This window comes from Colius striatus, chromosome 3, assembly GCF_028858725.1.
Source record: "Colius striatus isolate bColStr4 chromosome 3, bColStr4.1.hap1, whole genome shotgun sequence".
NCBI classification, from domain to species: Eukaryota; Metazoa; Chordata; class Aves; order Coliiformes; family Coliidae; genus Colius; species Colius striatus.
This window is the reverse complement of record NC_084761.1, coordinates 12,194,600-12,219,688: the sequence shown is the minus strand read 5'-3', so window position 1 is coordinate 12,219,688 and position 25,089 is coordinate 12,194,600. Positions and strand designations below refer to the sequence as shown.

The following is a 25,089-nucleotide window of genomic DNA, read 5'->3' as shown; positions in this document are numbered from 1 at the left end:
TGTGTTGAGTTACTGTATCTCACTGCAGTTTTGTGTTTTTAGGCAAGGTCTGGTGCTTCTTGGATGGTATTTTAATAATTAATTATGAATATAATAAAACCATTTTAACTCTCAGCAGAAAATTCCTATATTCCTATTTGATACATAGTCCACAGGCAGAATCGCCTATATGTTATCCATAACTCCATGTTACAAACTGTGGCATCAAGTCTTTGCTGCCTCAAAACTTTAGAAGGACTTTAATCATTGTAAGTTCACTGGGGTGACAGCAAAGTAGCAAAGATGTTAGTATAGAGGTACTCTTAGGGTTCTGAGACAATTCTGAAAGCCAATTTCTTTATGTGTCATAAAAGGTGAAGGTGGTTTTATTTAGATAGAAATTTGCATGAAGTACTTAAGGAAAACACAAAAAGTTAATAGGATTTGGTGGCAAAGGTTGCTTTAGGAAAGATGCAGAAAATGAACTTTATAAGAAAAAGTGAAGTGCTGCTTTGTCATATTACAGAGTCTGTAGGTGCAGTCAGGGTTTTTCAGACATTTTCATTCATAAGGGAGCACTAAGTTGCAGAGCAGGTTGGTTAACAGTTTCAGTTGTGATCACTCTGCACTCTTGAGTATTTTATTTGACTTAAAAAACCCCAAACCTTTATCCAGTTGGAGCACTATCTCTTGCTCTGCAGGTTTTTTTAAAGTCGATGAATGATTTGCCTGCTTGCTCTTTTACTGTTTATATGTATATAGCTCTCATCCAGATTATCTAACCTCTGAGTACATGTTGTCCCAAGCTGCAGTATCATTATAAATGATACACAGCTAATAAAGCTGTTGCCAGCGAGGTAAGTCTCTAAAGAGACATAGGATTCCAACCTTCACCAGGTCTTTTAGAGTTCCCACAAGATCTCCTAATTCCTACAGAGACTCAAACCCAAGGGTACTGCAGAGGGGAAGGCTGAGTGCTACACTGAGCTTTGCAGGAAGCCACAGGTGTTTGCTTCAGATCAAAACTGAGAAAACTGAAAACTTGGCCAGACATGTTGCATAGACACATAAACTATGACTTGGTAGATGGTCAGCTACTCATCTGCGTTTGAAAAGTTTTGAAAGTGTCATGCTAAGTGTTACTTATAGATCAATTCTTAAAGCTTTAAAGAATGGATGATTGTTATTTCTGGAAAACAGCATACCTGCAATTAATTTTACCTCAGGGAAACACACTCTGAACTCTCAAATGTGAGAGAATCAAGTGTCACACTGCTGTTACCACTCAGTCTGGGTAACATGACATTTTTTTTAGGCTTAGATACCATAGGCATTAACAGAAGACTTGTTGGCTACCTATACAGAAAAATAAAACTCAATTGCCCCGGTTAGATGTGATGGGGAAGAAAATGCAGTAGTGCAGGCAAGCAGATTTCAGAGTGTCCTTTTCTTATGCAGTTGCTCAGTTACTGCTATTTATAATATAATGATGCATCTCAGATAAAATGCTTTTAACATTAGTGGAGAAGAAAGTCCTGCTTGATACCAGGTGCTGGGCTGAAAAACAGGCCCCTTCCAACCCTATCATTTATGTCTTTGTGGTGCAATCAGTGACCAGTTTGGCAGGTGGTATGCTTATAATTGATTTGGTGCCAGTTTATAATGTAGTTAGCTCAGTGCAATATAATGAGAAAGAAACCATGACTAAATAACAAGAACTGTTGATATAAAATAGCATTGAATATAACCCTGTCTTGGATGTTCAAAAAAGGACAAATAAAAAAGCAAGAGCAGGTCAGTTGGAAGAGGGGTGTATTTTTCTTTCTACAGTAGCATCGTCTGTCTCTGGTCCTGTGAGAGAGGTCATGGAGTAAGGAGTCTGGTACCCCTGGCAAGTGAACTGATGAGAAGGACAGGCACCCAGCCTCCTGGTCTTTCATCCTCATCATTAGGCTCAGTTTTCTCTTTTCTAAACTGATTCCCTTTGCAGTATGAACTTGCTCTAGTAGCAGCATGATAATTAAAAGGAAATTTAAAACAAAAGGAAGAGTCCTTTGAGTTAAGCCACCCAACTGTTGCCCGCTCCTGCCTAATTCTGCACAATTTGAGTGCTGTGAGCCCATTTCCAGCTTTTATTACCTTCCAGCCCATTTCCAGCCTTATTACCTTCCCTTGGTCCAGTGTTATTCTCTTAAGTGTTCCTTCTGTTCAGACCTAAATGCCTATGTACGTTTCCCTTTCTTTTTTTAAAGTCTCTGGTTTTTAGAAGGCCCTTACTTTACTCTTTATCTCTCCCTGATGACTCCATTACAGTTAACACTGCACCTCTCATCACCATTTGCTCATATGATAAATAAACAGTATCATACCTGAATTATAACAGGGTTTCTAAGTATGATGCTTTTTCACTTCTCTGTTACTTTCCCACAGGACATCTCTGGGTTTTTTTTACACATGTTGAGTCAACAATAAAAACTGAATTATCAAAACCTATAAGGCTTGTATGTCTTATGGAATGAGATAATCATGCTTCTGAAATCAGTCTTTTCATTTTGCTTTGGTCATCCTTTGAGATTTCTCACTCTCTGCTTTTCCAGAAACTACATATACATTGTCTTCAGAGAACTTCAAACCTTAGCTTCTTCCTGTGGGCCACTCTCTCACTTGACCTATTTTATTGTTCCACGGATGTAGGCAACCAGTCACTTGTTTATTCTTTCATTGTGTAAGCACCATGTGTGGTAAACCATCTGCATAGCAGCTACCTGGTCGTTCAGATCTTACTTGTGCCATGATAGTCTGCTTACTGCCCCTGGCCTCTGGCAACCTACTTAAATAGATGCATTTTTTGTTTTCTGTTTTAACCTTTTGCTTTCATTTTTATTATTAGGTTAGATGTTCATCTCTTTGGGAATCTGAGTTCCTATATGGCCATGTCAGAAGTCGCTGGAAATTGCTGTCACACCTCAGTAAGCAGCAAACGATGAGCTCAGATGCTTCATGGGTTTGGAAGAAAGAGAGGAAAACTTGATTTTAGGTTGTGGCAGCTGTTTTCCAAGATGCTCATCTTCTGTATATTAGGTTAGAACTGAAAAATGTTCTACTGTCTTCAGAGTTCATAGAAGATTGCTCAAAACAAGGTATCCATCACAAACAGATAACTGTATTTGCTGTTTTGTTCCCCTCCCTGTGCCCTATTTTTAAACATCTTAAGGATTATGGGAAGAGATAATATACTCCAATAAAGAAACACAAAAAAAGATCAATGACTCTGGAAACCATAATAAGAAGTGCTAAAGGACATTTTAAAGAGACAGTTGTATCTGTTGGAGAGGGGGAGTGTGGTAGTGGTCTGGGAGGTTGTAATAACAGAATACTACAGGGTGGAAAAGGCAAATGACATTCCTGCAAAATAGGGAGCCAAAGTTCTGTGGATAGGAGATAGTCCAGCATTAAGGCCCCTAAGATTTGTGTGGAAGGAGGCCCATGTTCAGGCACAGATGCTATCTGTCAAGCACATCTGCCACTCCAGATAAATCTCCTTTTTTGCTGTTTATTTCTTTGTAACGGAGGCTCTGCAGAAGTTAAGTTGGTGGCTGTGTCCTCCTCGCAGCTGCTCAGGCACAGCTGCACTGGGGGCTCTGCATGGGTTAACTTGATAAACTTGATCACGTTTTGTTAACTTCTGTCAGTATCCTGGTGTCAGATGAGCGTGACTGGTCTCCTGCTCCACCTCTTCCTGACTTAGCTTTATCACTGGATTCCAAAAGAGCCTCTATATGGAAAACCTGACGTGTCTTTGCTTTTTTAACACTCATGTGCAGAGAGAAAGGATTCACCATAGAATGAACAGTGCAGCTTTTAATACATCATAGATATGTTGTGGTTTAAAATTTCATTACTGCAAAAAGTGAAATGTTTTTGTGTGTTTCCAAAGAGAGGGTGGTGGAATGAATTTATACAGTGGTTACCTGTATTTGATTACAAGCCTTAGCTGCCTGAGTTCTGAAATGAGATACCATTTTGAGATGCCCAAATATCAGTAATACTTCTCTTTCAAAAAAATGAGCTATATGCAAAACAATCCTTTTGTATTTTTCCTGGTATTCATATTCACTTCCAGTAACTTAAGGTTTATTATATAACAGGAATAATTAGAATGAATGTAATATTAGAAAACAGGCTTCACAAGATGCTTTGAATTCTGGATTTTAGAACGTTGCCTAGTTGGAATACAAAAAGTGACAGCTTTGAGGCATCATCAGAGTAGACGGTGCCATTCAGAGTGCTGAATGTGAACAGCCAGTTAGCACTGCTGCAATTCCTGGTCCATGTATTCAGAGGATTTGGAAGCTGATTTTGATGCAGCTATCCTACTTTAAAACTAGGTGGCAAGAAACTTAAATAAAATTCAGTGTCAAGATGATTCCATGTTTTTTAACTGGATCAGTGAAAAAAGTAGTCTGGAAAAATCTCCACTGTGCTTATAACTGGTGAGCCACAGGAACCAGAAGACTTAATTAGAACTTTCCATTTCAGTGTCTTGAAGAGGACACAGGCTCATTAGCTGTAGCAAATATTTTCATTCCACTTAAAATCAAATGTAAGTTGCAGTTTCTTCTCATAGTTCAACTCAATGGATCTAATGAGGATCATACACACCTTCAAAAGCATTCTGATCTCACCTGTCATGATGCTCATGTTCAGAGTAGCTGGGACCTAGGAGATTTACTGCCCAAGGAGGGTGTGGAGTCTCCACTGAAGGTTTTCAAGACCCAGCTGGACGTGTTCCTGTGTGACCTGACCTAGATGGACCTGCTTTAGCAGGGGGGTTGGACTAAATGATCTTTAGAGGTCCTTTCCAATCCTTACCCTTCTGTGGTTCTGTGAAGTTTTTTTTCATGAAAGTATCTGGTTCCTTTTTTTTCTGACAAGGAATGGAATACGCTACGTGGGTGGTTTCATTAAAGGATCTTTCTTACATGATAATCATCAATGTTTAACTGTATGGTTTTTCTGCCCCAGTATCTACAGACACGCTGCAGAGCAAGACACTTCAGACTGGTTTTGGAACTTGGTTGGTTTTTGGAGTTTGGAACTTCTATGTTCCTTTTCTTTAATGTAAAGATCATCAGATCATGGACACAGCTTTAAGACTCTGCTGCAGCTTTTTCAATATTTGAGAAAATATAAAATTACAAGACAGTTATGGTAAATCTTGTTTAACTCATTTCTTTGCACCTCTTATGAGATAGTAAGTGACTAGATCTCTGCATTTCCAGCACTCTGGAGTTGCTCAGGTTCCAGGTAAGGAATGTATATGAACTGAACATTTTGTTTCTGGTTCACATGAATCAGCATCACTCCAGTAAAGACGACAAAATCTTGCCAGTCAAAATTAATGTAAATTATTCCTATTCTAGGTACTGCAGACTGAATTTATTCCAGGGGCAGAGCATCAAAGGTGCACTGACTCTGATGGAATTATTCTGTAAATGAGCTGGCCTGGTGAGCTGGCAGAGTGGAAACAGCAGCTCTTATCTTAACCTGCTGCTTGTTAGCTTCACCCGTGCTTCGGACTTGTGACAGGGAACACTGCTGAAATTTGGCAGTACAAAAACATTCCCCACATCTATTTCTCTGCCAGTTGCAAAGACTGACAGGAGGCACAGATGGCAGTTTTCCTGGAAACCATAATACAATGCCATTTCCTATTAGAAACACCAGTGAAAGGTGATCTGGTGATTTATCAACAAGGCATCATGGTGACTGTGAAATGGGCTGCAGGGACCATGTTTCCAGTAAATGCAAAAATATTGATGTAGTTCTGTCTTAGAAATCATAAGATCATTATGGTTGGAAAAGACCTTTAAGATCATGAAGTCTAACCACTTAAGATCGAGTCCAACCACAAATGAGCAACATGAAGTGATGGAGAACATCAAATGAAAAACTGAATGAAGTCCGCTCTGCACAGAATCTAACATCCTAATTAGCAAAGCAAAAGACAAAACATCTATGTGTATAAAACTAGTTTCAGTTTAGGGTTTGAAGTGGAAAATTGTCCTTCAGCAGAATTGCTGAAATTACTTTGAAATTTGTTATCTATATTGGAGATAAACATATCTTTTTTGCTGTTCGTCAGCAAGTCTCAGACATCTTGTTCTTGACACTCCTGTGACTTTTAAATTCTATTGCTTGGTGAAGGAAATACCATTTCCTAGCTGCCACTAGGATGAACTTGCATATTTACTGCTTGCATCTTATTTGATTTATAATGTCTGAATGGAATATTTTCATTTGACACTTTAGGAGGTCTAGTATAATACTAGTGTTCATCTCAGGGTAGCTATTAGTAGACTGTAAGATTTAGAGTAGGAATTTTCATTTACTAGGGGCTTGAAGTGAATTAAGAAGCATCTTACTGATATGAATGGGGTCCAGTTAGTTCATCTACTGCTGATCACTTGCCACTTCACACTCCACTTGATAGGTGATAGAGTTTTCTTACCCCTTATTCAGAAAAAAAAAGTTCTACCTATAATCTTGGTTTCTTGTGAGGCTTCCCATTGCACCTGTGTGTATGGAATGACCCTTCCATCGAACTTGAAGAAGCCAGTAATAATCTTTAGCACTTTCTGTCCTAGGATGCTGAAAGGGGTTTGACTGTTTCCAGTATTTGATGTCCTGAATCCCTGCCCATACTTTCACAGGTGTTGTGGGTGAGGATGATTCTTTAGATATTCTTAACAGTTGTAATCTTTTCCAGCCCACTATGAATCCAGGCAAATGTTTCCAAGGGCAAAAAAATCCCAAAAGTAGTTTTGAGGGTGAAATATGCAAAAGAGTCTGGGATCTCTATAAACCAGGCCTCTCTAAACCTAAAGTCTCCATTACAAAAACAATTGTGAACTTAGTTACACCCTGAGTATACTACCTGTAGCCACCTATTACCCATGTTCGGTCCAATACAGGGTATTTTGGGAAGCCATGCTTAAGATTGTACAGATTCTTGGGACTAGGGCCAAATAAATGACACTGAAGTAAATGCTAGTGCTTACTAATTGCAGTGTATTGAGTCACGTGCCAGACAGCAATTACTGGTGTTTTTATTTTCATTTTAACAGATTTTTAAAACAGGTTTGTTAGTCAGTTGATAGGTACACAAATTTTAAAAACTCTGGGATACCACAGGAAGAACTATGACTTCTGTGGCAGATTTTGCTACTGCAGGAGCTGTATAAAGCCTTGATATGTAAAATAATTTTATAATCTGCTTCCTCCTTTACTAATGGGTGGAAGCCTGAGGAGTAATTAGTTTGTCACAGAGCCAGTTCCTTAGTAGTGATGGATAAATGGTTGTTTTTGCATAGCCCACACAGACATAGGGTGCATACCAACAGTAAACCACAGCTTGTAGGGAGGTCACTGGAGCCTACTAGCCTGGCTTCACTGAAATGAGCCTTACACATTTTAGCCGTTGTGGAAACTATGCAGAATATTCTGATAAACTCTTATCTGATGTTAGATGCTGCACTCAGAAGTTCAAATGAATCATTCTGATATGCTGATCACAAACATAGATGTTCACATGAATCACTTTGTCCAGACATTTGATTAACTTTTTTCATCTTTTCAGAAGCAGTCCATGTTGATGATTTGAACATTTCAACATGATCCCACGTTGAAATCTATGGGTTACTACTTTAAGTTAAACCATGGGGCCAACCAAATACATAAAGGATGTGATGCTGGCATGAAAAGTAGGGTGCTGCTTTATGCTGCTTTACATTTATATGAAAAAGACATAAAGTTTAGCTGACAGAGCCCTAAAGGAAACTAGATCTTTGCTAAGTACAGTAGAAAACAGATTTGCAAATAGCATGGTGATTAGCATAGTTAAAAATGCTTATGGAGGCTAAAAAGGACAGCAGCCATTCTGCTTATTCAAAGCTTCTGCTGAAAGCAGTTAGGAAATTTTTGGTGCTTTGAAGTTTGCCTTTGGCTTACCTTCTTTTATAATATAAATTAAAATGCAGCTTAATTGTGATTAATTACCTAATTAGTTACTGCTGTGTCTTTTAGCTGCTTTGCAGCAATATTTCACAGTATGGTTTGCTGGGTGTTTCATTATTATGCTATGCACAGAAGATTCTTAAGTATCTCACTTTCACTGAGAACTTTTTGCTTTCTTAAAGACTAATTAGATTAACTTTTGATCAATTCCCGTGCTGTCCTTCTGCCATACTGTTATACTTCTAGATTTAATATACAGAAAAACTGAGATCTCGTGTATTCAGAGTGATTAATAAAAAACTTAAAAGCATTTATTCAGGACTTAAGGAAACAGTAAATCAGAAATGTGCAAGAGCATGAAAATTGATATGCAATAGAAAAAGCCTACTATAGCTTTCTTTCAGACAACCAGATAAAAGTAGGAGCATGACAAATTCAAGCAATGATGTTTTCCCTAAAGAACTCTTACCTAAAACCTGAACATTGGGTTTTAATGATGGCACTATTAATTTTCAGTGATTCCAGGTTTATATGCATTAATGTAAATAAATTTAATGTAAATTAAATGCTTCTAGGCTCATAAAACCCAAAAGCAATCTGAAAGCTGAACTTTTAAAAATCTCACCTGGTAGGCACTGCCTTGTTGTTCCTTGATGCCTGGCAGGAACATTTTGCTCATCAAGTCAGACCCTTTGCCAAGTGAGCTCATCAGAAACTCCAGTATCTCATTTCTCTAGTAGGAGCAAAGAATGGGAGAGCTTAGAATGAGACCGCTGCTGCTGCTGTGCTGCCCTCGGTAGTGACACCCAACTCTGTGTATACATGTGACTTCCCCCGCACATACATACACATAATCCTTTAAGCTTCAGCTGCACGCTCTTATTGGCGCAGAGTGCTGTTGCAAAAACAGGGGGCCTGATCCTGCCATAAAGACTATTATACTTACAGCGTTTGCAATTGTGAAAGGGTTTTTTTAGGGATCTTTTTGTGGAAAGGACAAACTGAAAGGGCATTACTGTGGTTCGAGAACAGGCTCAGCCTTTTGTGTAGTTATGTAACGGGAGAAGAGTATTGGCTGCATCGAACTGGGGGAGCTTTTCTGGTATGAGAAAAGAAGTTTTACCATAGGAGCAGCTCTTCTGCAAAACTGTGCATGTGTTAACGCATGAGTTTGAAGAGTAATAAACCTGGAGCAAACCAAGCTAAACTGGCAAATGTATTATGTTAGTAAAATTTTATTTACTTTAGAGTTAGTCATCATAACTGTTCATTGGGAGTCACATCCCTTTCTGCCTTTATAAAACAATGTTATTTAGCAAAAGCCTGTAGTATCCACTTGACCTCTGGAAAGTTTAGACAGTAGCCAACAGTAGACCTGAAAAAGAGCCAGTATATGCTTTAACAAATACTTCACTGTAAACCTCAGAATTATTTCAAGCATTTAAAAATAACATTTTAATTAAAGGCAAAAAAAAAAAAAGTAAGGAAAATGCTACTGTTATGTCTTTAACAGGATGGTGTGTAAATGTAAATTCTTTCCATTTGAATAAAAACTGTCCAACAACGTGATTCTGTCTACTTAGCTTGAATACAAATAGTCCTTAAATAATTTCCCTTCTTAAACTGTAATGGAGAATTAATTTATGTCTTTTCCTTCCTCCCCAAAGCAGTAAAGTGGAATTTATGCTTTTACTTATCAACCAAAAAGGAGTTGAACTCTAAAATGAATGAAGAATGTGTCACTCATGCTAGGCATGTATGTAGCACATGTATTTTCTTCAGTATATATAATATGTGTTTTCTTATTTTGTACCATTAGTTGCTAATTTTTATTCTTAGATTATCTTACAAGCTAAAACCTCATAATAGGACTCTAACACAGCCTGTAAGGTTATCACCTGAGAACTTTTTTGACTGTCAGTATTTACAATGTAAGTATTTGCCCACTTCAGTTATTTTTTTGTTCCTTTTGATAAGCTTTTGTTGTTTTTATCATAGTAAAAAACCCTCCAGGCCTCTATTTTAAATCTTTATAACATAGTGTTTCTGTTTGTAGGTCCCTTGTTAATATTTTCCATTCAGTGGTCTGTTGTCAGCGGTTGGTCAAATTGTTAAGTAAACAAGCACTTCTTTAACCTCAGAGGTAATATTTCCATGAAGAGACAATGTGGGGCAGCCCAGGATTATACTTTTGCCTTTTTAAAAAATGATTAGTAATAGTTCATGCTTATCACTCATTTCATTAAACCATGATGTTTGATTTGTATGTTGAAATACAGAGCAAAATCCCCCAAACTCAGGTGAATTACATCTGATAAAATACCAGTGATGGTTCAAGGTGAAGTGTGTTTTCCTTTTGAAATTCAGACCTCACAAACTTTAGCATATAAGCTTTTTGCAGGAGCAAAATACAGAAACTGGGAGATGGACTAGTACTCGGTCTCTAGGTAGCGCAGAAAGTAAAACTGTAGCTCCTTCGAGTCTGCCTCTCTCTTGGTTTTATACAGGCGATTGCTTGCTCTTATAGGCCTCAACAATCCATCACTTATTTCAGGTTGCAGTGCCCACAACATAATAGTTTTTACATTATCCTGGTCTGTTTTGTCTAGCATACTTTCACTGAGGCTTGTTGTATTGAATATAAAGATACACAGTCCGGTACACAATTAGGCTATGTAACTATCATTTGTCACTGATCATCTGGAGCAGCTTGAGGGACTTGTGGGGCAGAGGAGATTGTTGGACCAAAAAGGTCCAAATTTTAACAATATCACTGCTTGTAAAACTTCCCTGGGTATTTTTTGTGGCAGACCCATGGGACTGTGTGCTGAGCCTTGGTCCCGGCCAGGCAGCTGCAAGAGGACGGGTGAAATGGTGAACAAGGATGTTTGAGGTTTACTCTAGTGACTTATTTTGTAACTCTGCCTCATTACAAAGTGGCCAGCCTCAGTGGAGGTGGAGCCTCTGCTGTGACCTGCCAGGAAAATAAGACCATACTTAGAGCACCTTTAAAGACAAACCAGATACTTCTTTCAGTGCACATGTTAGAAGTTTGGCTGGACAGGAGTCCACTATGAGCGTGAAACACACCAATAACCTGATCCACCTTTTCTTTACCAACATTAAGCGACAGGGCTCACAGAAGCACTGTTTGAGGTGCTGATATTTCTGACACATTGCTGCATCCGTGAAGAACTGATAGACAATATTTGCTACTTACAGGAGCTAAATAAGACAACAGCTACAAGGTTCTGTTCAGATTTGTTTGGTAATGACTTTCAAAAGTTCATCTTTTAGAAGTGCTCTATGCAGTAACTTAGGTAGAGTTAGCGATTCAGATGGATTAACATAAGGTTGAAGTAAAGATAGTTATTTAGGGCTGTGGTTGGCAGAATATTATTTTTATGAGCTAAAGTGGTTTTGTTGAAGCATTTACTGTGACATTAGTGAATTACTGGGTGTATATTTGGGCTCTTCGTACCCATATGTGAATTATCTATAAAGAGTAGTTATTAGTATGAAAGGATTATCAGAAATATTCTTTAATATACTTTTCAACTATACTTTTTAATATACTTTTATACTATACTTTGCAATGATGGTACCTTCAGAGGAGTGAAAACAGCTGGTGGTACATGATAAAAAGAGACTGTGATGGGGACAAAGATCTCCTTGTTCATCACAGAGTGGGCCAGTCCCCATTGGCATTTCTTCATGTTTTTCAGTGCTGTTGTCTTAAGCTTCAAAGTAAGATGTAATATCAATGGGATTAATTCAGGACTGTTTATTTGTTTTATGTTAGCGTGAGTATTCAGAGAGTTCATATTTGGTCGTATCATGTCAGAAAGTGCTGTGGTAACTACTTAAAAAAATGAGATTGAATATGCAAGTCAGCTGAAGTAAGTAAGACTTATTTGCAAATTTTAGATTAGTTGCTTCAGAACTACCTTTTATATGAGCACAACTTTCAGTCCCTTTCATTTTTTAATCTGCTACAGTATTTCAGGTTGTAAGAACTTTGATGGAAAACTTTAAAAAGGCGACCACAACTGTACCAGTGCTGCAACCCCATTAATCATACATTCATTCTTCAGAACCAGCGTCTCTGGTTTGAGAAATTCAACCAACTTTCCCTAAGGCCTGTTTACAAACAAACTCTGGTGAAACTCACTGCGGTGGCTGGATGTGCCATGCCCTGCCGGGGTGGCACAGCCTCCCTTCTGGGGAGGGACCCATGTACCTACACTTGATTTCCAAAATGGACAGCAAAGGTGCACCTGTTTAAGGGTTGTTGCAGTGAACACAAGCCACTGAGACAGGTGCATAAATTTTATTTTCCTTGTGCTGACTCCATTGTTTCAGGAGTAGGAACCTCCAGGAGGGTCAGTGGCAAACAAGCTGGGAGAGGAGTGATAGCATCTGGATCCATCACAGCTCCTTCCTCTGCTGACATGACTCAGGATACTTCTGTGGCTTTAGCAAAAATCCCTCAGAGCTGCTAACCCAGCTAATTCAGAGCAGCTTTCCAAAAGCATTCGTAGCATGTGATTCACTTCAGTAACCTGCCTGTTATTTATTTATTTTGGAAAGACCACCATTCAGTTTCAAATATGTGGTTATATGCTAAAAACACAGGACAAAACCTGATAGTTGCACACAAATGGAATTCATAACAATGGATGAGCAGGAGTATTTGTGTCTTTCTAGTCAGTAAACTTTTAAAGCTTGGACTCTTTTATATTTGACCTTTAATTTGAATGGCCAGACTACTGAAATTCACTGTTAGGTCAGTGCTTGTGTGGGAGAGAGACGTATTCTGGTGCATCTGTGTGCATCTTTTGTCTCTGCATACTTTGGATAATTTTATTAGCTATTGTTTGAAAATGTCATTAGACATTAAATCAGTTTATTTAGCTATTGTGGGCTAATCTAAACATACAGAATATAATGCGCTGCTCCTGACCTTTTCCAGTTAACTAGGCTTTCAGCAGCGCTTTCCTTTGCAGACCTCAGGTGGCGGGAGTGAAGGAAGGGCATTAACCCTCTGTGTGTATTTTTTGAAGACTACAGCATGGGCTGAGGCATTACAGTTCACTTTGCAGCACAGGAGAATCAAGAGAGGAGATGTATAGGAAAGGAAAAAGTCCAGGTTCCCTAAGTGCTTGGGTGCAGTCCCCCACCCTTCATCCTGGTGAAAAAGATGTAAAGCAGCAAGATTGCATGCTCAAGACTCTGCCTGGCTAGCAGGATTTCATAGCCAGCTGACCATGAAGTGCTCCTAGCTTTTAAAGTCTGCCTAACTTTACTTCTTGAAACCTTCCAGATTTTGGTGAAAACACACAAAAATCTTTTTCAGTTGAGGCTGCATAGTTGAAGAACGACTTCTTTTAAAAGATATGGAGAATAAAAAGGGACTTATTTCGTCCACCTACCCATTTTAATATTGCCACTTTTGATCTATGATAATTTGAAAATGAATGTATTCATAAATCTCTATCCCAACAGGTTTTTTGACAGGATAAATGTATTGTATTTGCTCTTAATACCAAATTTTAAATGGAAGGAAGAAACAGAGGAAGAAGGCAACAAAAATGTTGCCCTCAATATATTAAAAAAAGGATAAAGAGAATTTATGCATTTGCCAGTTTTAACCATTTTTTTACATCTACTTTATGTGAAATTAGACCTGCAGAGCCTTGTAGTAAGTATGAAATTCTAAAATTACACTTGTACCCAGCTTGTACAGACTTCATTATCATTGCCTTTGTCAGAATTAAAAGTCAGTTCATATAGTCCAGAGCAGCAAATATGTCTGACAATGTGTAATGGAAATTGATAAGAGCCAATATTTAACATCTTGAAATGAGAAGCATCCAGGATAATTTTTGAAATCACTTCACTTGAATTCAGTATATATAACAACAAAATGTGAAGGTAAATATTAAGGTATTTTCATCAGATGGATTTAAATTAATCTTTGGATTTCCTTTAAAAGGAGAAAATAACCTTTGTGTAATGCAGAAACAGGGCACTTTTCCTACTGCAGTCACTCCAAAGCATGACACTGAAATTACTTAGAAATAATTCCATTTCCATGTTTAAAGCTCTAGTTATTTGACTCCAGAGTGCTTTAAAATTATTTGTTTTAGGCCTTGATACTGAAAATTAACTTTAGATAGTTATATGCATATACAGAGGCAGAACAAAACCCCACTGAAATTAATAGGACTTATGTGGCCTGGAGTTCTGTCTTGTAGCACTGTTTGCACTGCTTTTGTTTATTTTTGAAGTGTTTTAGAATGCCTTTTCCAACTAAATGTTCCATCTGTGAGAGATGAGTAGCAGCAGTCTTCAAACCATCCAACAAAGTAGCTTTCCTTTGCTTTGTTTAGGAAGATCTCTTTGATTCTGCTTGTATTTAAAATGTGCTGCTGGGTAATCATGGAACATATATCCATGTAAACCAAATTCAAAGAGTATCGTGAACTGACACCTGCTTAAGTCTTTAATTAAAAGTGGCTTAATCTCTAACAATCTCTACATACATAAGCAGAAAGTATCTGTGTTTAATGTGTACTTTGAACTGCCATTCATTTAGAAATCAAAGATTTGTAAATGAAACACAGTATGCTAGACGTGGTGATGTTTGACTGGAATCCCTTGTTAGCATAGCCTAGTTTTCCTGATGCTGGCAGCCATAGGGAATACATTCTTATTAAATATTATGTAGAAACAGAAAATGTAAAAAGAAGGCTATCTTTAAAAAGTGTGTGTATGAGCTCTATATAAAACATTTAAAATAGAAAAGTACATACAGTGGGACATATAGTGGAGAATTGCTCCTCCTTGGAAGGGCCACCAGAAGAAATGCTTCTGAGAGACAGATGTTTTTCCTAACTGTGTGAGTTTTGCTGGGATAAAATGTCTCAAAATGAAAGACTGACTAATCTTAGTTTAGTTAATATTCATTAATGTTAGTTCAAATTTTCTTTCTCAAATTTCTCAGCTTTCCTCCTCCAGAAGACCTCCTCAGTGCTCTTGAAACAAATGTACAGCCAATCTTGTATTTTCTTTTTTTGTTGTTTTTGGCAGCTGGGGATGGTAAATGACAGTAAGTGATGATAAGTATGAATTTTAACTATTGAAGAGAAAAAGAAAAGCAGCTTCTTTAGAGTCTGCAGATCCACAGTTTCAATAATCTCTACCCACTGGTAGCATCTATGATGATTTTCAGTATGTCTGATCTCACCTTTGCTATCCTCACAATCAAGTTTAACACGTTTGAGAACCTCAACCTTTCTCCCAGATAGAAAACATTAGTAATGATTCTTTTTGCAAAATGAACATAGTCTCATCTATCAGGATAGGAGACTGAAACTTCATAAGGGAAACATGAACACAGTCCTTGCTTTGTGAGAGGAAGGAAACTTCTAGAGGGAGAAAACAAAGATTTATAATAGCACAAAAATGAGTATGAAGGGAACATAGATATTACCATGCAGTAGAAAGGAGATTAGGGGCAAGCTGGAGACATAGAGCTCCACAGTGATCATTGGAGAGGAGTAAATTATGAAGGAGACATGGATAATGAAAGGAGCTCCTGGCATGGCTATGGATGGGAAGGTGGCAGGAGCAGCAAGCCACCAGGGAATCCCTAGTATGTGTAATGAGCTTGGTGACTGTACCCTCTTTTGACATGCTTGTCTATCTTGAGTTACTGCACTGTCTGTTTCATGTATGTGTTGAGTTAAATTAGTAACGAGGTGTGGATATGTATCCAGAAAGGAGATGCATATTCCCTGAAAACATATCAGAGCTGATATTTGAGAGTAGTGTTAAAGGCATTTGCTCTTGACCTCCTGCAGAGCTCACCAAATTAGTTTAGGGTAAGACAAGATGGCACAACGAACTTTGGCTTGATTTACATGTGAGTAGTTGTGTTTTTAGGATGGAGACTTAAATCCTGAAATATGAGGTGTTGGTTTTGGATTTTTTTAATTTGTTTGGGGTGATTTGAGTTTTTGTTTGTTTGGTTTGTTTGTTTGTGTTTGGTTTTGGGTTTATTTTAGAAACTTTCTTTTCCCCTAATATTATGGCTTTCTTTTAATGCTAGTTTTAAAGTATTTGAGACCTTGTTTGGGTCACTTACCTGCTGTTCATAAGTATGCTTACATTTGCTGAGGCTAATTTATACAAAAAGTCCAATGTGACAATCAAAAGATCATGATACTTCACCTTAAGAAAGTTTAGACCTAGCATGTCTACAAGGTGCACTTGGGGAAAGACAGCTGAGGGAATTTTAAAAACCAAAAAGTCTTTTAACTGTAGCACAGGTATTTCACTATGAGGTTTGTTGATGGCTCTTGTCATTGCATGTCCAAAACTCATTAAGGTAATATTTGCCCTCTTTTTGCCTGTCTGAACTTTGTTTCAAAAAGCTATAGCCACCAGTGGAAGATTTCAATTAAGATTTCAATTAAGAAATTGGGAGTCTGAGGTTAAACGCTCTCCACGGCTGTTTTTTGCTATGACTACTGGAAAAAAAAATATTACACCACAATATTAGCAAACCAATATGCCTATGATTATAATGGGTAGCAAGAGGAAAATAAAAAGTCTGAATACACTTTGGATGCATTCTGTTTCTGGTGTTTATATTGTTAACTACTTTTTACTAGGCTGAATCAACGTAGACTAACTCAGGTTGGAAGGGATGTCAGATGATCACCTCTCCAAATCCCTGAGGAAAGCAGGCTCAGACCAGATCCTGAAAATATCTATAAAATGGAGACTTAAAAAAATATATATATGTATATATTCCCTTATATGTTGGAACCAATCTGTTTTTCAACATATACCCATTGTCTTTTTTCATCTCACCGTGCATCATTGGAAAGAGCCTCAATCAGTCTTCTCTGTAAGCCTCTTGTAGGTGTAACACCATGGTTGCTAGGTCCACCCAAAACCTTCCCTTCTCCAGCCTGACAAGCCCAGTTCCCTCAGCCTTTCATCACTGTGCAAGTGTTCCTTCCTGCTGGCTATCTTGGTGTCCCTCCATTCAGCTTGCTCTAGTTTGTTGAAAGCTTTCCTGTATTGGGGCCCCCCAAACTGTACAGAGAAGTATCAAGTTGATCTTTATGCAAAAGTTACATTTAGACTTAGGGAGGACTGTATATTTTGTATCAGGCCAATGGCATCAAATATTGTTGATTAAGTGTCTTGCAGCTGTATAGCTTAGTGGAGTGTTTTCTAGGCCAATTCTAGATTTGGGGATAATGGACTTTTAAATTTTTTAACAATGGCCCCATAAAAGGTGTCTGTCCATGGACCTACGTGCATGTAAATGGGTTTAAAATCAGTTTTCTGTGAAGAATTTAAACTGGAAGCTTGTCTTGCTCTAGCTGATATCTCGTTCAATATATTCTTTCTGTCTTTATACATAGACTTTAAGATTAGTGTCATTGGGTATATTGAGAGTAATAAAAAACAGACACAGAAAAATTGTTGTATGTTCAGAAAAATCCTAAAATGAAAGAGGAAGTGCATCATTTATTATAACACCATGTAGACTAATGAGAAACATACTGCAGGCTGGAAATTGGTTACGAGCTGAACTCAAAAAGTTTCCATTCCCAAAAAATGCCTTGGGGCCTCTGCCTGTAAGCTTGCGGCTAAAGAGGCCCTATGGTATGACATAAAAAAATAACTGCTCCATAAACAGTCAGCTCCTGTTTCACAATAGTTGGAATTAAGTTTTTAAAATGTGTTACCTATTGGTGCTGATTGTACTTTATCAAAGTAAAAGGGAGACGGTGCATTTATGACTAGAGTGTTACATTGGGAATTAACCACAGGGGCGATAGGCACTGGGCACAAAAATGTTTCATTCATCATACACAGGAGTACATGAAAAAGATTAAGTGACTGGCTGAGAGCAACAGAACAGCATTCCCAACCAGCACAGCTGATATTAACTGTAAATAATTCCTGACTTCTAGGGCTTTGCCCATGTACTAGACAGGTGCAAACAACTCACCTATACCCCACCAACTCTAAGCAGGTGCCAGCCCTTGCACTGGAGCACATTGTTCAAGTTTTGTGCAAATACACCTTCAGATTATTGATGGTATTTGCACCATCAGTGCTCAGTTGAATGGTATTAGCCACTTAGACGTCTGAGTTCTGTGTCTCTTTGCTTTTAATCTGTTTGGCTTTCTTAAAGGTGTGTCTGATTGCCTTAGATGTTGGCTTTGCCTTTTGCCTTTTCCATGATGGTCTCTTGTCTATGTAAATGATGAAAATGATGAATGTAGGTGAACACGCTTCTGCAGGGGAGTTGGACTAGATGACCTCTAAAGGCCCCTTTCTGTGTGAGCTGTGGGCTTTCAGACAATTTCAACTGTCATAATGGCCTGGTGGTAGAGGTGGTGGTGAGAGTATTGCAGCCTCAGTTCCTTCTTCACATGGATTGACAAGCAGTTTGCAAAAAAAAAGCACTTCTGAGTGCTGATGTCAGTTTCTGCACTTCTTCTGAAATTGATAGAGGTTCCCCTGCCTGGCAAGGAGCCCTGGAATATCTCAAGATCATGAAACACTTCCATAAAGTCCAGATTTCACAAACCTCTAAAGATGTAGTAAACTGGATGTGTCTTTACAGGAGACTAAGGTGGCCAGTTTGTGATCTTTGAGAAGACTGATCAGGGATTAAATATTGCTTGCCTTAGCTAACTCTTCATGAGAATTTAGTAAGCCAATACTTTTCTGGAGGAGTAAGAGTAAATAGCACCTTTTGAATTCTCAGTTTTGGTCAATATTTTTACTGTTGTACCTTGGTGAAATAAACATATACAGTAATAGTCACACAGTATTGCCATGGCTGTACTTACATAAGGTGCAGCTCAGGGGAATGTCAGTCTGGGATCCAGCCACTGTTAAAAAGAAAAAACAGAAAAGGTGAATCAGTTGTTCTTAGGTGATTGAAAGAAATGAAATGTAATCCATTCTGATAAATACAGGTCACTTTCATTTTGGCCTTGCATCTCATGGTGCTATATTTACAATATACAGTAATTTTCATCTCATGATTATAAACCCTATAACACAATTGTTCATTATATTTGGTGTTGAATTCCTGCAAGTACTGACTTAACTGTAGCAGAAAAGTTAATAGAATTAACGTATCACAATCTTGTTGATGATTTGTTTACATTTGTGAGCTGAATTGAGGATCTTGAATAAAAGCTGTAGATCGATATAAAAACAGAAACATAACTTCCTTCTTCTCATTGAAAATGTCATGCTCTGTGGGTTAAAACTGACACATAACAATCCCAATAGGAAATATTTGTCTTGTAATATGATACTGTGAAAAGTGTCAGTTTGGATCGTTACTGTAAAAAGTAGCGGTTTTGGCATACAGTGTTCTTCTAATTCACTTTGGTTACTGGGTATATATTTTTGCACACTGTGAGGTAAAAATTGGGAGAAAAATTATCTGATAATGAGAAAAATACATCTGATCACTCAAAATTTGTAACAGTATTTCAGTACGCAGGCGCAACTTATCTAAAGGAGAAAAAGTAATTAGTAAAGCACTAATTTCCCTATGTCTTGCAGTAAAAGAGAAATTTAAAATACACACATATATATAGACATTAAAGAGGTTTAAGTGTTTTAGCTGGGATAAATTATTGAACAGTAGTATTTGGAGAACAAGGTAACTTTTAAGACTAGATGAATTTTCCCCTTAAAAGAAAGATTAAGCAATTCAAGGGGTACTTAATTATGACTGAATGTTGAGGTAAGCAGAATACTTTATTTACAAAAAACTGGTTTAAGATATCAGCCTATGGCTCCACATTCTTCTTATAGTAAAGTTTTCTTGAGATCTGATCTCTTTCTGGTGCACATTTTTCCTTCCCCTTTTCTCTGCTATTAGCACTCATTCTGGTCTTTACTATGAGTTACAGAGCTACCAAACCATCCTGCTTCTCTTGGCCTTTCATTGCCCTCCACTTCACATACTGTGGCTGGCATTTAAGGATCCAAGAAAAATAGACACTGCAGCTAGTATTTTGCTTGCAATTTTCATTTCATAGTTTGATGAAGAATAGTAAATAGAAGCACAAATTGTTATTGTTATGTGATCTTGATCTTAAGAGAAAGGGATTTCCGTGGTGAACGTGTATTTGTGATGGGTCACACAGGTGGAAATCACCTAACACCAGCTCTAATGGTCTTGCTATGCTGTAATGGCTGGCTGGCTGGTTGCAGTCTCTGCCTGGCCTCTCTTCTCAGGAACAAAAATGAATATGCTACAAATTAATGCAAAGAAACAGTGGGTCTCCTGTTTATACTTTCATAAAAATTTAAGTCAAGTTCAAGGACCTAGTAAGACAGCTGCCCTGTGTGTTAGAGCAGAAAATGGATGTGGAGAGCTCTTTTCCTTTGTGTTTGTTAGACAGGAAGGAGAATTTAAGCAGTTCAAATGGTGGATGTTAAGAGGCCTGGCTGATACTTGTCACTGCCAAAGGCCCACTGTGGAACAGCTGCAATATGTCCTGGAGCTCTGGGAGCTCCCTGCCGTGTAGGGACAGGCCGTAGGAGATGGCTTCTGACTAAAGCAGTCCTTCAGTGCCTTAGTTGAGGCCTGTGGCTTTATATCCATGTATATATGGATATGACTGGAATGAAACATGTCAACTGTTGTTGAATTCAGCTGGCTAAGTTGCACAAACATATTTATATGAGAGGCAAGTGCAATACTGAGATCTGCATTCTGAGGGATGCTGTCATGTGCTTACAGAGTTCTTAGGAGTGGATTGAAGAAGGTTTCTGTCCACAGTGGTCACTCAGCAGTCACCAAAGAGAAGCTTTGCTATTGCTGACTACTCTGGATTCACAAGGATAATGCGCGTCTCATTGCCTTCTTCCCTAGTGACTCAGTAGCTCTTCTGGACTGATTTGATTTTCTTGCTTTCCAGTCCTTGTTGTTGAAGTACAATTTCTTTTATGTAGTAAACAATGTTTCAGGAATTATTAAATCCCAACATGAATCATAACTGAAATGCTGAGCTGTGCACACTGTTCTTCACATCCACAAGCCAGTGGAGATGAATAACAAGTTTTATAGTGACAGCTTTAAAGTGGGTTTGCAGTTTGCTGAGAGCTGAACCCACTGTTTTTTGTCTTTTAATGTAAGCAACTTAAGTGGGGAAAAAAAAAAGTTATTTAATCAGTTTGAAATTAAGTTGGAGCATGGACAGAATGGGTGTAGTATTTCTAGATAGCTTAAAGAATTTAAATGTCATCTGTAATGTAGAATGTTATTAATGAGGCCTGTGTTTTATATTCTAATAAATATAAACAATGTGTTAATTGAATATAATTCTGAATCACAACATAAAATTTTGCAATGCTGTAATTAAGAAAAATGAAAGATAAGGTCTAGCAGCTGTATAACTAATGAAGGAGTTAATTTTAATGTTTGTTTTAGACCATTAATTACTGTAAAGCAAAAAGCCCTTTGTTGCCAGCACAAACCAAAGGAAGGCAGTTAACTACCACTCCCTTCCCTGACCAGCTTCACTGGGGATACCGCAGAGCTCAGGCTTCACTAAAATTGCTTCATTAGTTCAGGCAGTAGTGTGCACTAGAAATGCGGAAGAAGATATAAATCATTGTTGCAGATTGTCTTTTAGCAAGGAAAATATTTTGTATTCTGTGCGTGAGTATAAATTTTGCACGATGAAAATGTTTTTAACCTTCCATATTGGAATGCATTTTATAAACTTATTTAGCAGTTAGAGAACCAAGAATTGAGGTCTTTTTTTCTGTGTCAAGACTCTCCAGAGGCTGAGATCTGCAGGCCATCCAATACATCATTGTTCACATTGTACTTTTTTTTCTTTAACAAGTCTGAAACATTTTCCTTGTGTGGTTTCGCAACTCCATTTTTTTTTTTCCAAACAGCATGAGTTCTATCACTAGATCAAATTTAGAATTCACTGCTTCCAACAAGTGTCTAATGGATCCACATGTTTACACAGCGTGACACTGGCATCTAGAGTGTTGTGACAGTCTCCAATCAGTACTACTGTTTCATGCTTCCTCTCTGCTTTGAAAACAAAATAAAAAAAGAAAAGGAAAAAACCCATCCAAAACCCGAGTTATGGGCACAGTTATTCTGGTATTCAGAGAAGCAGGGAATGGTCCCTCTACTTCAGCCACCAGTATTGTCTCACAGAATTTCGAAAACAAACTTTTCATCTACTCTAAATAACAATGTGAACTCTTTTACCAATGCTTAATGTATTAACAAATAGATTTTAAGATGCTACCAAATGGGAGACTGGGAAATCCAGATGCAATCCTTCTTTCTATCATGAGATTCCCAAGTGGAATGAAACCTTTTACCTGTAGATGCCCCTACTCCCAGCACATGTAACTCTGCCGTGCTAACACACCTGGCATCTTCTCCCTGCTGCTGTCCCTGACTCTGGGTTGATGTTTGTGTCACTCTATGGTGACTTGAAGCTTGGAATCGATCTTTCTGAAAACTAACCTACCAATTGGCAGGCTTAATCCCTTGGCATTTCCGTACCATGGGAAGACTTCTTGTAATTAACTTGCCTGTGGACTTTGCAAAGTGTTTAATTCCTGTTCTCTGTGATTGAATGTAAATAAATCAGTAGCAGTTACTTGGCAGCAACTTTCCACAATCATTTGCTCTGAAGAAACTTAGTCCCTGGTGGCATTAAGTGAAGGAAGGAAGGTTTGGCTGGGACACCAAAAATCTCTTTTTTTTTTTAGATGCTCTCATGGGACCTTTCACTTCCACACACGCAACTGCCTGAACTGGCCAAGTGATCTTGATTTAACATTGCCTTATGAACACTACTTGTCCCAGCTGCAGGATGTCATAACCTCTATTTCCTTAGCTTAGATTTGAAATCTGGAGACATATGATTCGGATGAACCACAACTGCCCTCACTTTAACTTGATGTATTTGTTTTGAAAATGCTGTTGTTCACTCCAAGTTTTAGCTACTAAGTGAATTAAGCTGACCTACCCTGGTAAATGGGGAATGCTTACCAGTTTGATTAAAACAACTCCTAAAACCTGCTAAAAAAGCTGAAGTAATTTTTAACTCATCAGTCCTAATATACTAGTGCTTTAGTATATTGGTACTAAAGTTTACTAGTGTAAACTTAAAAAATTTAAAGTAAAAAATGTCAGATTGTCCTTAAGATAAGTGTAGATCAAAGTGTAGATGCAAAAAAAAACCCCTAAACAAACAAAACTTAACAAAAATAATTACATGTTGTACAGTATTTTAGTAAGTGAACTTGCAGATAACTGTTGGTGCAGACAAGTTTCAGAATAGAGGATGATGAGCAGAACTGGGTTGGCTTTGCATTCAAAATTTGATTTCACATGGACTCCTGTTCTCGTGCAGCTTAGAAGCAAGCTTTTGGATTTGAAGTAAAGCCAGCTGGATTTGTAAAGATGCTTATCTTATTCTCTGGCCCTGTTCAAAACACCAGAAAATATTAAGGCTGACAAGCCTAACTTGATATGCTTCTCAATATTTTCATGCTAGATTATAGTACACACAGATCTGCTCAAATGCTAGGTTTGTAGTCACTCAGCTGGTATTTCTAAGTGGTAGATGCTTGCTGCCTTCGCTACTGTGTTGTAGCCCAGTATCTCTGCTCTCCACAAATAAAGTCCCTGCAAGTATTAGTGTCAGAGTTTAGTGCCTTTGCATGTACCTTGTTGTCTTACAGAAATCTTAATTTCACTGACAGATAGCTTTTCAGTTCTACATTCATATGTACAGCGTATGTCAGCTCCCCTCAGCTCCCTGTTTTTTCAGCATTTTGTCTCCCATTGAAATTTATGTGCTTTATCAGCTGAGTTGGGCATTATTTGTTGTCTTTTAGGTTATTTTTTAAAGAGTAACTTAGTCCAGAGTGAACAGGCAGGATAAATGCTGTGTCATATCCTTTCTGAAAGTATTTTATGGCATGCTTTAAAAATGTAAAATTTAAAAAACCATGGAAAACCAGCCTTTGCCATGGCTATAGCCTGCTAAAAAACCCCAACAACAACCAACCAAACAAAACCTTCCAAAACCACCCTTTTATAAGAAATTGAGACATAGCAGAGAAAATGGAAAATCACCCAAGAGGATCTGCACTTGTACCCTATCATCGCTGAAGGTCTGTCTAAATTCCCGGTGACAAAAGCTATGAGGCTTTTGTCATTACTTGTTATATAAATAAAGATGGTTTTACAGGCTTTAATTTGTAGAAATCTTTTACAATTAATCTGATAAAATTAATAATCTAATTACATTCTTCACTTTTACTTTTTACAATTGCCTGTTCGTAGTGGTATTTTGTGGATTTTTTTATTTATTTATAAATACTCAGAATAAATAGAAAGGTTGAGAGCTGGGATACTTTCTGAAATATAGTTTAGAGCTGTTGGTCAATCAATGAACTGCTTCTGCAGTCTGAAATAGAAGCAGCCCCAGCAGCACCTGCAAGGGCAGGACATACAGAATGCTAAGGATTTCTGTTCAGATACAGGCAGATCAGTCTCATGTGGCTGTAGTGTTGCTTCTAACTCTCAGGGGTACCTTCTGGATTGGAAAAGTATTGAGAAAATTGCATTCAAATACAAGCTTCCCAGAGGAGTTGTGGAGTCTCCTTCCTTTGAGGTCTTTAAGACCCGCCTGGACATGTTCCTATGTGACCTGATCTAGGTGAACCTGCTTCTGCAGGGGGGTTGAACTAGATGATCCCTAAAGGTCCCTTCCAACCCCTACCATTCTATGTTTCTATGCAATTTTACTTGATAGATTTAGAGAATTCTACTTGCTGCCAAACTGCATGGACTGAGTGAGATTTTTCTTCCCCCTCTACTTCCCTTCTCTCCCAGTGTAATGAAGTGTGCTGGTTCTGAGTTTGGTGTAAGCCAGTGGAGCCATTCCAGATTTAAAAGCTGGTTTTGTTGCCTGAAGGCAATACTGTGGCCCAAGGACATTAGCTGGATTCCTTAACACACCCACAAAGCTTTACATTTCA

General features: G+C 38.0%; 2 protein-coding genes across 3 annotated transcripts in view; one reads left to right on the top strand and one right to left on the bottom strand.

Moving 5' to 3' along the window:
- The window catches only part of C3H7orf50 (chromosome 3 C7orf50 homolog), a 128,990-nt gene that overhangs the window by 51,191 nt on the left and 52,710 nt on the right, over positions 1-25,089 (top strand). The window lies entirely within an intron of this gene.
- The window catches only part of GPR146 (G protein-coupled receptor 146), a 49,143-nt gene that overhangs the window by 5,641 nt on the left and 18,413 nt on the right, over positions 1-25,089 (bottom strand). The window contains exons 2-3 of one of the 2 annotated variants that reach the window (XM_061992244.1): positions 18,882-18,923; positions 8,621-8,728 (exon numbers count right to left, since the gene is read on the bottom strand). The gene's annotated coding sequence lies outside the window, so the exon portion shown is untranslated. The remainder of the gene's footprint in view (positions 1-8,620; positions 8,729-18,881; positions 18,924-25,089) is intronic. The other variant, XM_061992243.1, reaches the window with a different exon arrangement.